Below are 11,569 nucleotides of genomic sequence, written 5' to 3' on the forward strand. Positions count from 1 at the left end.
TTGAGTCAAAATTGTTTCAGAGTGTTCATTTTAATTAAATCATTATGAACGCACTATTTTAAAAATTTGGGCTTCCCACTGAGAGAAAGCTAACAAAGACTTTTTTGTGGCAAGCTCGGTGAGGAACACCCTGCCTTGGAACAGGCATCTCTGCTTCTAAAAATCTACTTTTTGGAAAAATATCTTACTTCAAATTATTTTATATTAAACTTAGGAGAGAAAGGCCCTTAGTTCAGAGGTAGACCATCCAACCACAGACATTTCCCTTTAAAACAAGAGTGATAAACCTCTTTTAGCTTGATTAAGTTTCAAAAAAGTTGTGGGCCACATTTCAGTGATAGGTGGGACCAAAGACAAAAGGATGAATCTAAAATGTATATTTTACCTTAGAGCTTTTACAACCTTTTACAGCCTTAGGAGATACATTTCATCCTTCTCCAAAATAAGGAAAGGCTGATTAAAACGTCTGAACACTATTGGGCAGAAGTGTTACAGGGTGACAGAGACACCTGGGGAAAGTCAGAAGGCCAGAATACAACCCCAGAAGGCCCACATTTACATCCTATACCAAAGGATGGCAGAAGTGTGGGGGAGGGGTGCTTCGGTCTGAAAGGATGGGCTGCTGCTGCCAATCAGATGAAGGAATCCTGGCCTAGATTAGTCTGACTCAATATAAGGCATCTTCACGTTTGAGGGATCTGTTGATTTGCTGTTCTGTATTTTAGTTTAATTCCCCTCCTGTTGCCTATTTATTTTAATAACTTCCTTTTGCCCATTTTTCCACACTGACTGTTTAGTTAAGCAGCTTTTCTACTTTTAATCAAGAAACAAGGGCTTCCACATTCATGGTTTATATAGAAAATCTCCATGTGTTACAAGGAAAAAATTCATAATACTGTACATAGATTTTCTAATATCTGAAAAGACCTGTATTTAAAATGAATACTATTTTGTCCCTAGCCCTTTTGCAGGTTATTACATAAATTATATTTTTTTCCATATACAGTGGTATACCTGGACTTACGAACGTCTCCATTTGCGAACGATTCGAGTTACGAACGGTTCCATTCACAAAAATTTGCTTCGACTTTCGAACGGAGCCTCGACTTATGAACAACAAAAAAGCAAACCTTTCCTGTCCTTTTTTGACCTAAGTTCATCTTAGGTCAAAAGAAGAAAAAATAAAAAATTCACCCCCTAGTTGTAGAGTTTGGATTAACCAGCTTTGCATTAGTTCCTATGGGAACTAATGCCTCTACCTACGAACTGCGCCTCAACATACGAACGAAAAACAGCCTGAATGGATTAAATGGTTTTATTACATTCCTATGGGAAAGTTTGCCTCAACTTATGAACTTTTCGACATACGAATGCCGTTCCAATACGGATTAAGTTTATGAATCGAGGTACCACTGTAAATTCAATTCACAAGGTGATGGGATTGATTGATTTCAATGTAGGGGAAAAACAACTGTGTGATTAGTTGGTATACCTATGAGAAAGGCTATAAAGGAGGAAAGCCAGGGCTCATCTCTGTCTTAAATTTACTAGATTATCTTAAGCAAGCAATCAGCATTCCCTCTATTAAAGCTGGGACAGGGCTCCATCCCCCAATCATAGTGTTCTGAATGTGACCAGAAGCAAATGGGCAGCATTACGGGCTTGGCTGCATAACAGTGATGCAGCGTTGTGCAGCCCTGCAGCTTAGGAGGAATACTGCAAGCAATCCTTTCAGCCTGAGATAATATCAATATACCTAACAAGGCTGTTCTACTGATTACTGCAATGTGTGAAAAACTTTGTGTAATATAAAAATGCTAAATGTAGTTAAACAAGAGCCGGAATGCTCTTGGTATAGATAAGCAGTGTTGCTACCAAAGGGAATGTGATTCAGAAAATACGGTTTGGGAGAAGTCTCATAAGCAATGGAGAAAATTATTTGGTACAGAGAAATTAGATGTTGGAAATTTAGTACCCAGAATATCCCACCTACCTATCCTAGTCTCTAAAAGCCTGGATCAATTTAAAGAAAAATATGCTGCTGAAAATACTAATACAGTAGTGCCTCACTAGAGGATGATAATCCGTTCCACTGAAATTGCTGTTTAACGAAATCATTGTCTAGCGAAAAGCATTTCCCCATTGGAATGCATTGAAACCTGTTTAATGTGTTCCAATGGGGAAGAATCGTCATTGTCTAGTGAAGATCGGCCATAGGAAAGCCGCTTTGCAAACCGCCGATCAGCTGTTTAAATTGCTGTCTTGCGAAGCTTAGGTCCCAAAAACACCTGTTTGCAAGTACGGAGGGAGCTGTCAAAATCGTTGTCTAGCAAAAATCGGTTTGCGAAGCAGGGACCAAACATTGTCCAGCAAAATTCCCCCATAGGAATCACTGTTTTGTGAATCGCTATAGCAATCGCAAAAAGCCAATGTCTAGTGAAAAAACTGTCATGCGGGGTAACTGTCTAGCGAGGCACCACTGTACCCATATTCTGGTATTTCAGCTGAGAAAAGAAAGAAAGAAAAAGTTTTTTTCCCCTCCTCATGGCACCACATGCATACATTTATATATATATATTTAGATAGAGTCACAGTCTCATTTTATATTATGGAAACCAATGCCAAGGCTGGAGCAGGCAGGGAGACTACAGAAAAGGGAAGGGAAGAAGCAGTCCTGCTGAGTCTGAGGCAATTGTTCAATGAGTAAAGGCTGGAACATCTGTCTTGGTCTATGGTGGGGTTTTGGTGAATTTTCTTCCCACAGGAGACCTGGAGTAATCATGTGCAGTGGTAACTGGATACTAACAGAAACATTCAGTATTGCATTATGTAATGCTGCAATACACACAACCGTCCATTACATTTTTAGAAGAAAAATATTTTGACTAGTAACACATTACAGTCCAAATTCCAGAAGACACCAACTACTCTCAAATCCTCAAGGCAGTCCCTGTAGCTGTCACTCATCTACTTCCCCTAGCCACTAAACTATCTCCTGCCCATTCCTAGCATACATTACTACTGAACAAAAGCATAGCTGAAAGCACCATCTGTTAATGTGATCCCAAGCTGAACCTGGGAGGTTGGAATTTACTCCTGAAGATTTCACAGGACTGTCAACCCGCATGAAATTGTTCCTTCTATAAGCTAATTACTCAGTAATTGAAATCTTCACCAGAGCAATGCATGTTAGTGGCAGCATATCACTTCGAGTGTGTAGGGATATTACTTAACATTTCATGGCCAACATGATTGGTGAACTGAAATACACTGCTAGCCAGCAATAGCAGAGGGAGGAGTCTGTTTTATACTACAGATGTGCTAGAATTATGTCAAGAAGCATAAAAAGTGAAGATTCTGAGACAACTGAATTCTTGAAATGAAGAGAACAGTATCCACCCATTACACCAGAGAACAACTTGCATAATATGAGGAAACGCGTCATTTAAGTTTTACTCAGAAAGAACTGAAGCATGGGTGTAGCCAGAGGACATTTCTTTGTCTAAACTGAAATTTACTTGTTGAAATTCTGAAATAGGATTCTGTAATATTTTACTAGAAAAGCAAAGGAAGAGTTTTCTCTAACCTACAAATATGTCACCTTCAGCAATCTAAGGAGTTCATCCTTCTCGTATAAAAAAGTAACTTATTGCAACAACAAAAATATTAGAATGATCACAGCTTTGTCAAGAGGGAAAACACAGCATTTGTGCACATCATTCTACATAGAAAAACAAAATCTTTGTCCTGTGTGGAAGAGAACATCAGAGCTGTTTTGTGGCCCTCATGAGTTTTGCTATGCCATGTCTGCCTTTCCTTTTCAAGCAGTTTCTCCTATACAGCTAGTTCGAGACCAGTAGCCTGTTTTAATTTATGTTTACGCAGAAGTCAGTCTCCTTTCAGACTTACTCAGAACTTGGAAGACATTAAGTAATTAAGTACAAATAAGTAGTTACCAGTAATTAATTCTTTTCTCTGATAACAAAAGTACTGTATTACGATTGATGTCTGAGGAAGTGGACTTGTCCACAAAAGCTCACATTTAGATATAACATTTAGTCTTTAACATGCCACATTTTTGTTTTTATTTATTTTTCTTTTGGTTTTGCCTGATATACTAATATAAACTAACACCTCTTCTAAAACTACTGTATTATGCCTGTAACATAAGCAGGGATAATTTCTCTCTTTTTTGATATATAGTCATAACTTTTAAATGTTAGCATTACAAGGTGTGTGGCCCCACTCCCTGGTGAGAAAAAAATGCGGTTTAAGCAGCGAGCGATTCATACTGCTGCCTTCAGCTCTGCTGTGGGTGTTAAGGCAACACTGCACATTTACACAGGAGTAAGACCAGTAGAGTAAGACAGCGATTAAGTGGTGGGAGAGAGAGAGTGTGTTTTATTTGGCAGGTCAGCAGCTTATATCATTCAAATATTTCCTTCAAAACTAACTTTTAGCTACTTTTGCAATACAAGACAATAAGTTACTTTTTAAGAACAGCAACTATTAATGGTTAACTGCTTTGCAGAACTAAAAGAAAAGGTTCAGGCTGTGGTCTCACTATCATACAAATGTCCACAGACTGTTCCATAAGCCACTAAAATAATGAGGAGAGAACATTATTGTACAAATGCTAATATATAGCCAATCTGTAGAGCACAAAAGATGCCTTTCTGGTCAGTGTAGCACAGAATTCTTGGTGAAGAATCTTTCTTCTTTCTGAATGCCGAATAGGACTTCCTCCTTATAGTAAATTAACAACTAATATGAGAAAGGTGTATAAATAAAATTGCTATAAAGCAATCTGGGCAGACAATTTAGAATCACAAAATAATGGAGCTAGAAGAGGCTATAAGTCCATAAAGTCCAACCCCCTGCTCAGTGCAGGAATACAAATCAGAGGATTTCTGACAGTTGTGTAGTTTTCTCTTGAATGCCTCCAGAGGTGTAACACTCACCACTCCCAAGCTAATTGGTTCCATTCTTGTAACACACTCAGTTTTTCATGATAGTCAACCAAAATTTGGCTCCCTGTAATGTGAGCCATTATTTTGTGTCTTGCACTCTGGTGTGATTGAGAACAGATCCTACCCCTTCTCTAAGATGATATTTCAAGTATATGAAAGTGTTATCGTATCACCCCTCACCCTTCTTTTCTCAAGTTTACATATACCCAGTTCTTTCAGTATTTCCTTACTGGGCTTGGTTTTCAACTCCCTGATCATCCTTGTTGCCCTCCTTTGAACCTGTTCCAATTTGTAAGCATCCTTTTCAAAGTGTGGTGTCTAGAACTAGACAAGAGGAGACCTAACCAGTGAGAGGGGAAGGAGTACTTCATGGGACATGAAGACGATGTGTCTGTTAATGCAACCTAAAATAGTATTTTCCTTTTTTGCATCCATATCACACTGTTAGCTCATATTCAGCTTCTGGTCTACAATGATTCCAGGATCCTTCTCACAAGTGGTATTACTGAGCTAAATATTGCCCATCTTGAAACTGCATTTGGTTTCATTTTCCTTGGTGTAGAGCTTCACCTGTTATATTGCAGTATGTTAATTTCAGCCTAATGCTCAAGATCTTTTTGAATTTTCAGAAAAAAATCAGGACAGGGCAACATGGTCATCAAAGCAATAAAAATGGAGGAACAGGTGATACCTTCATTGGACCAATAAGAAAATAAAACAAAAGATAAAGCAAGCTTTTGATGATAATTCATGTTCCTTAGGCTGTAACCACACCCTTCCCATACAAGCATCTTGCAAACTGCAGACTACAGCTATCTCCATCTAAGAGGCTACACCTGGCCTCAAACAGCGGCCATGAAACTTTTGAGACTTTCATTTAAACATGTTGTTTTGGAACTATCCAGAAGAACTTGGTACACAGCTTGAGGAAAATGAAAATAATAGACAGTGGTTGTGAGAGTTCCTTAGCAGGTTCCTTCACTACTCTTGGCTGCAGCTCTTCGGGCCCTGGAGATTTGAACTCATCCAAAGTAATAAGATAAAAGGGACGTGGTGGCGCTGTGGGTTAAACCGCAAAAGCGTCTGTGCTGTAAGGTCTGTAGATCTTCAGTTGTAAGATCGAATCCACATGACGGAGATGGAGTGAGCGCCCGTCGCTTGTCCCAGCTCCCGCCAACCTAGCAGTTTGAAAGCTTGCAAATGCAAGTAAATAAATAGGGACCACCTCGGTGGGAAGGTAACAGCATTCCATGTCTAAGTCGCACTGGCCATGTGACCACGGAAAGATTGTCTTCGGACAAACGCTGGCTCTATGGCTTGGAAACGGGGATGAGCACCGCCCCCTAGAGTCGAACACAACTGGACACAAAATTGTCAAGGGGAACCTTTACTTTTACCTTAAACTAACAAGATATTCCTTGACTATTTGTTTATCAACTTCAGGCTGCAATCCTGTCCACTCCAAGTGTATTTCACATTTGCCTTGAGGGTTGAATGCCCTCTATCTACAGTGATTTTTATAACTACCAAAAGGAGCATCATGTGTTATTATTGGCTGCTAAACCAAACATTAATTTTCCTTGATGATATGATCTTTTATAATAGGGAGACCAACTCTAAACAGGCTCCCTTCTTCTGGTGTATTTACCTTGCACATTTACAGGTGGGTCAGTGTTAGTTTCTTCATCAAATGCTTAAAACAGATGAGGGGGAAAGGAGGTTTGTTTTCCCTATATGTTCTGCAATACATTTTGCCTATGTGGAGTTTGCATGTATATGTGAGGAAGAAATCACTATTTTATCAGAGTCTGGGAAAGATCCCCCAGCCAGCATGACCAGTAATATATGTGTTTTTCTCTGATGTACATGTGTTCTAGTATAGATGCTTATATATGCCTCTCCTTTAAAGCAGCAGTTTGGCTTCTATGAAATGGGAATTTTGTTCCGCTTTTAATGAGCAAATCTATCATTTGGCATTTAGGGCTGAGATTTCACTGTGCACTTTGTGTCCAGATTATGTATTTTGAAGTGTCAACACCTTTCCTTCTGTGAAGTAGGTGTTATTGCAAGGTGGTGGCATGTGTTTCCATAGAGATTTTGAATTTAAGATCTCAGATATCACCTCTGCTGGTAATTAGGTCATTGGGCATCTTACTTTTCTTTTAACCTCATAGTTTGCCTTCTGGGAACTGGTAATTTCATAACTACCCATTCACACCATGGAGGTCATTTTGAAAAATTGTCAAAATGTTACTCCTAGTAACCATTTGTGAAAACCTTCAAAACACTTTCAAGTCCATATGTACCCTATATAGACCCTTTTGGTAATCGGACCTGCATGCATTTGTTAGGACTTTACGAGTTATACAATATTACCGTCTACCTTAAATCTTTTCTCTGCCTCCTCTTACATAAACACAATTTGTTTTATAAACCAGTAGGTAGTTTACTCTGTTTAAACACTGATCAATTGCACTGCTGCACATCTCCATGGAAACACTTAACTCTTCTGCTAGAAGTTTGGATCTGATTCTTCCTCTTTTGGCTCTTGAGGAGAATGGCAATGTTTACTAAAGAGATGCTGGCAGGGTTGGTAGTTTAACAAAGAACTTGGCCCTTCACATCTCTCACCGTGCTTCATAGAATTATGGACTTGACATATTTAACTAAAAATTAACCACGTGATAGTGGAAATTCCGTTTATCTTCAGGTGTATTATTCTCTGACAGACAGACATTGCTGCATACTAAATTATATTACTTGAATAATTCTGCTCCAATGGTCATTCCCACCGATACACAGAAATAACAGTGTCGTCAGTCAGGATCTGGCATTGAATCAAAGCAGAGATCTAGCCTATTAAGAGTTCATTTCTACTATGAACAATTTAGAGGTTATCTCTGGCTCATTAGTATAATTTGTTATTACATCCAAACAGAACTCTTTACTCACTCTCTTTTGTACAGGAAGTTTAAAACACATTGACCTACTAAGTTTGACATTCTGTGCATTTTCTAAATTTCATCTACAACGAGGAGTTCCCTGCTGATTAATGACAAACAGCAGACTGTGCCAGGATGTCTTAATGCACATTCACATGTATTGGCTTGTGCATTAGAGACAAAATGCCTCTACTTTAGCAGTAAGGAATTAATGGTTATTAAGATACAATATTTTGGAAATGCAACTCGAAATATGCATTGCCATTGCCTTTGCTAGCTAGGGATTATGGGAGATAACATCCTGCAACATTTTGAGGGCTATACATTCCCAATCTCTCCTCTACTTTCCTGCTAAGAAAATATAATGTGAGGGGACAGACAGATAAAGTGGGACTGAAATCTGAACAGCTCTTAACAGTTCAGTTTAACAAAATGAATGTTGAACAATTCAGACTGACAAACCGCTACAAGATGTACAAAAGTAAAAGATAAGCACTGATTTTTCAGAGGCAGATACTGTAGATAAGAGCAGAGGGGCTGTAAACATGGGAAGCTGAAACTCATACAAGGTCACATATTCAAGGACATATTCAGAGAAAAGATATAAAATGATGTGTGCATGATCTATTGTGGATAATCAAGGACTGTAAATTCCATGGAAATGTTTATCCCCACAGATTAATATTGTTGTTTCCAGAAAGCTCTCTCACAGCAAATGAGAGGCATGTGGGAAGGTTTTGCCTATAGAAGGCAGACAAGTTGGTTTCCAAACCATAATGTTTTCAGAAAAAGGCCAACTCGCTTTGGCAGTGGTCTCTGAACAGACACACCTACTCTAACAAACCAAAGAAAGCACGAGCATTAAAAATCTTTGCGTGAACTTTGAGTTGAGAACTTTGAATTTTCGCTGTTGCTCAAAGAGATTTTCTGGTATAATACCATTTATAGAATTTTCCTGTGTAAAATTACTGAAGTAAAACTGCTTTCCCAGCATTTTGTTAACATGCAAAGTTTTCCTTGGCTTTGAACTCTCAAGGTACTGCCTAAACTAGACATGAATAAGTGAACTTGTTTAAAATCTTCAAGTCTGGATTTAAAAAAAAAAAAAAAAAACTTTGAGCAGTACTTATTAAGTGGTTCCAGTTTAACTACAACAAATCAATTCATGCCAAACAGAAGAAGCTACTTTTTTCATCATCAGCAACAAATTTACAATACACTTGCAAGTATCTCAGCACCAGTTTTATCAATATGAGGATACTCCTGTGTATTCACAGAAGGGATTAATTGTCTTCCTGCCTCCAGTCTCCATCTATGCATGGTTATTGAGAGAGAAAGGGTGGCCTGTTTACACATATGAAATTCTCTTTTACTTTCATTGCCATTGCTCCATTGCTATTAGGCATCCATGCAAATTTTCCCACTCCACATGGTTGCTTAAACAGTATGCCACACATGTATTTCACCATCCAAAGGAGCTGCCATCAAATGTGTGGGATACTAAATGTGTTGTCAGAGGATGTACAGGGCAGCAGCCTTTAATTTAAGTTCTGGAGACCCTCACGGCAAAAAAGCAACCACAGAGGTGGCTGGAACCTCAATTTGAAATGGGTCTTGTACTAGTAGAGACACTGACATCAGAAATCAGTCTTATTTAAGCTTTTATCTCTGTGTAAAGATTTTCACCTATGGAGGACAACCTGTACCTGCCATTATTTGTATAGTGAGCATGAGCTTAGGTATTGTATACCAGCTGTGCAGCCACAAATTGCACCAGTCTGTATTGTACAACCTGCCTGCAGGTAATGACAGTGTAATAACAATGTCAATCAAAGTACTAGGAACAATGAGGTGAGAGCTGTTTGGGGCTAGACAGGCTAGCCATCAATGCATGCCAAGCACAGAATTCTGTAGTAATGGCACACATCTGCAGCATTTTATTAATCAACCAAGTATAAACCTATGGGGTTAATTAGTAACAACCAGATCAAATACTCAGGAAATGTACCTGGACTCATCCTACTCCATTGTGAAAAGTTCATTTTATTAAAACTTTAACAAAGAACTCTCCGAAGAATCATCCAGATCATTTGTCCCTTGTTATCATTTCTTAATGCTAGGTAGAACATTAAAAAAACCACACACACACACACAGTGCTTGAAACTTCACACTTTAAAGTATACTCCACAGGTCTGAAAGATGTGTAGTACTGCTCTCCATACTTACACTGCTTGGTATCAGTCCTTGAAGCAAATTACTTCTATCTCATACTATTTTCTATTTATTTATTTACTTTATGCTAAAACAGCCTTTAAAAAAAACTTTTCAAAATCAGTTGACAGGTGCACACTCTAATGATGATGAACAGCCAGTCATACAGCTGGGAGGAAAGAGATGATTTTATTTACAAGGTTTGGTTTCAAAGGACTTTTCAATGTTTTCTTCAAGAAAAATATAGAGAGGGCAAGAAAATCAAAGATGGATATCACTGAAATTCAAGTTTAATTTAAAATGCATTGGTTCCCATGATAAGAAAAGTTGGATGATGCAGCAAGCTTTGACATCTGGAAGTATGTTACAGGCCTAAAACCAGCTGCAGTGTTCGTTTATCATTGCACAATTGATCAAAACAGGTCTACTCAAACTACAACTTCATCTACAACAAGCAAATGGATATAGGCCACAGCATTACTTAACCGAGAGTAGGGCTGGATACACACCAAAATATTCCTGGGTCAAAAGTTAAAACTTCCTTCTCCTCTGCTTATTGGATATTGTTACTGTGGCTAATGGGCATTGGAGTCCAACAGTATCTAGCATTCAAAGGGCTCCTCGCCCAATATTGCACAGAATTAAATAGAAATATATTAGGATCCTTTTTCGAAAAGTTTTTTTTTCCAGAGAGTCAGTCCTGAGAGAATAACCCTATATTTTACCACAGAACTTTCTAGAGAGCTATGAACAGTTTGTATGTGTGTGTGTGTTCTGTGCCATCAAGTTAGAAGAGATTTATAGCGATCTTAATAGAGCTTTCAGGATAAGTGAGATATTTAAAGTTTTACCAATTCCGCTCCCCCAGAGAATTTCCGTGGCCAAGTGGGGATTCGAAGCCTGGTCTTTAAGAATCCTAGTCCCCCACTCTATACACTGCACCACCCTGGGTTCCTCCTGAACATTATTTCACCGAAACTAAGTACAACTGGCGAATGTGTAAGAGAAAACCACAGTAAGGAGAGAAAGAAAGAGGTGTAAATTAGCGAGGCTTGCTCGAAGTTTTTAACCAAGCCGCTTGTTCACTACTTTATAAAACAGCCGAGCACCACGGACGTAACGAAGAGCATGCTTCGTGGAAAGGCTCGGCGCTCGCCCACTTCGCGTCACCGCGACTACACCCACTTAATGGCTAAACCAAATCCGTTTTGCGTTCGGGAGCAAAGGGAGAAACACACACACACACACACGTGTGCGTACACGCCCGTGCCTTCCCAAGGAATGTACGGGGTTCTGCAAATAAACTTGGCACCGCCAGCACGCAACCCACCAGATGCTGCAGCCTTGCAAGACGGGGCCGGGGGGGGGCGGGGAAGGAGAATGAGAGAGAGAGAGAGAGAGAGAGAGAGAGAGGAGGAGGAGGGCAGGCTCATTGGCACACTTAC

At 39.2% G+C, this 11,569-nt stretch overlaps 2 protein-coding genes across 2 annotated transcripts in view; one reads left to right on the top strand and one right to left on the bottom strand.

Moving 5' to 3' along the window:
• The window catches only part of SYN3 (synapsin III), a 240,444-nt gene that overhangs the window by 112,020 nt on the left and 116,855 nt on the right, over positions 1-11,569 (top strand). The window lies entirely within an intron of this gene.
• The window catches only part of TIMP3 (TIMP metallopeptidase inhibitor 3), an 80,908-nt gene that overhangs the window by 37,555 nt on the left and 31,784 nt on the right, over positions 1-11,569 (bottom strand). The gene's annotated exons all lie outside the window — the stretch shown is intronic.

The sequence above is a fragment of the Pogona vitticeps genome, chromosome 5 (assembly GCF_051106095.1).
Source record: "Pogona vitticeps strain Pit_001003342236 chromosome 5, PviZW2.1, whole genome shotgun sequence".
NCBI classification, from domain to species: Eukaryota; Metazoa; Chordata; class Lepidosauria; order Squamata; family Agamidae; genus Pogona; species Pogona vitticeps.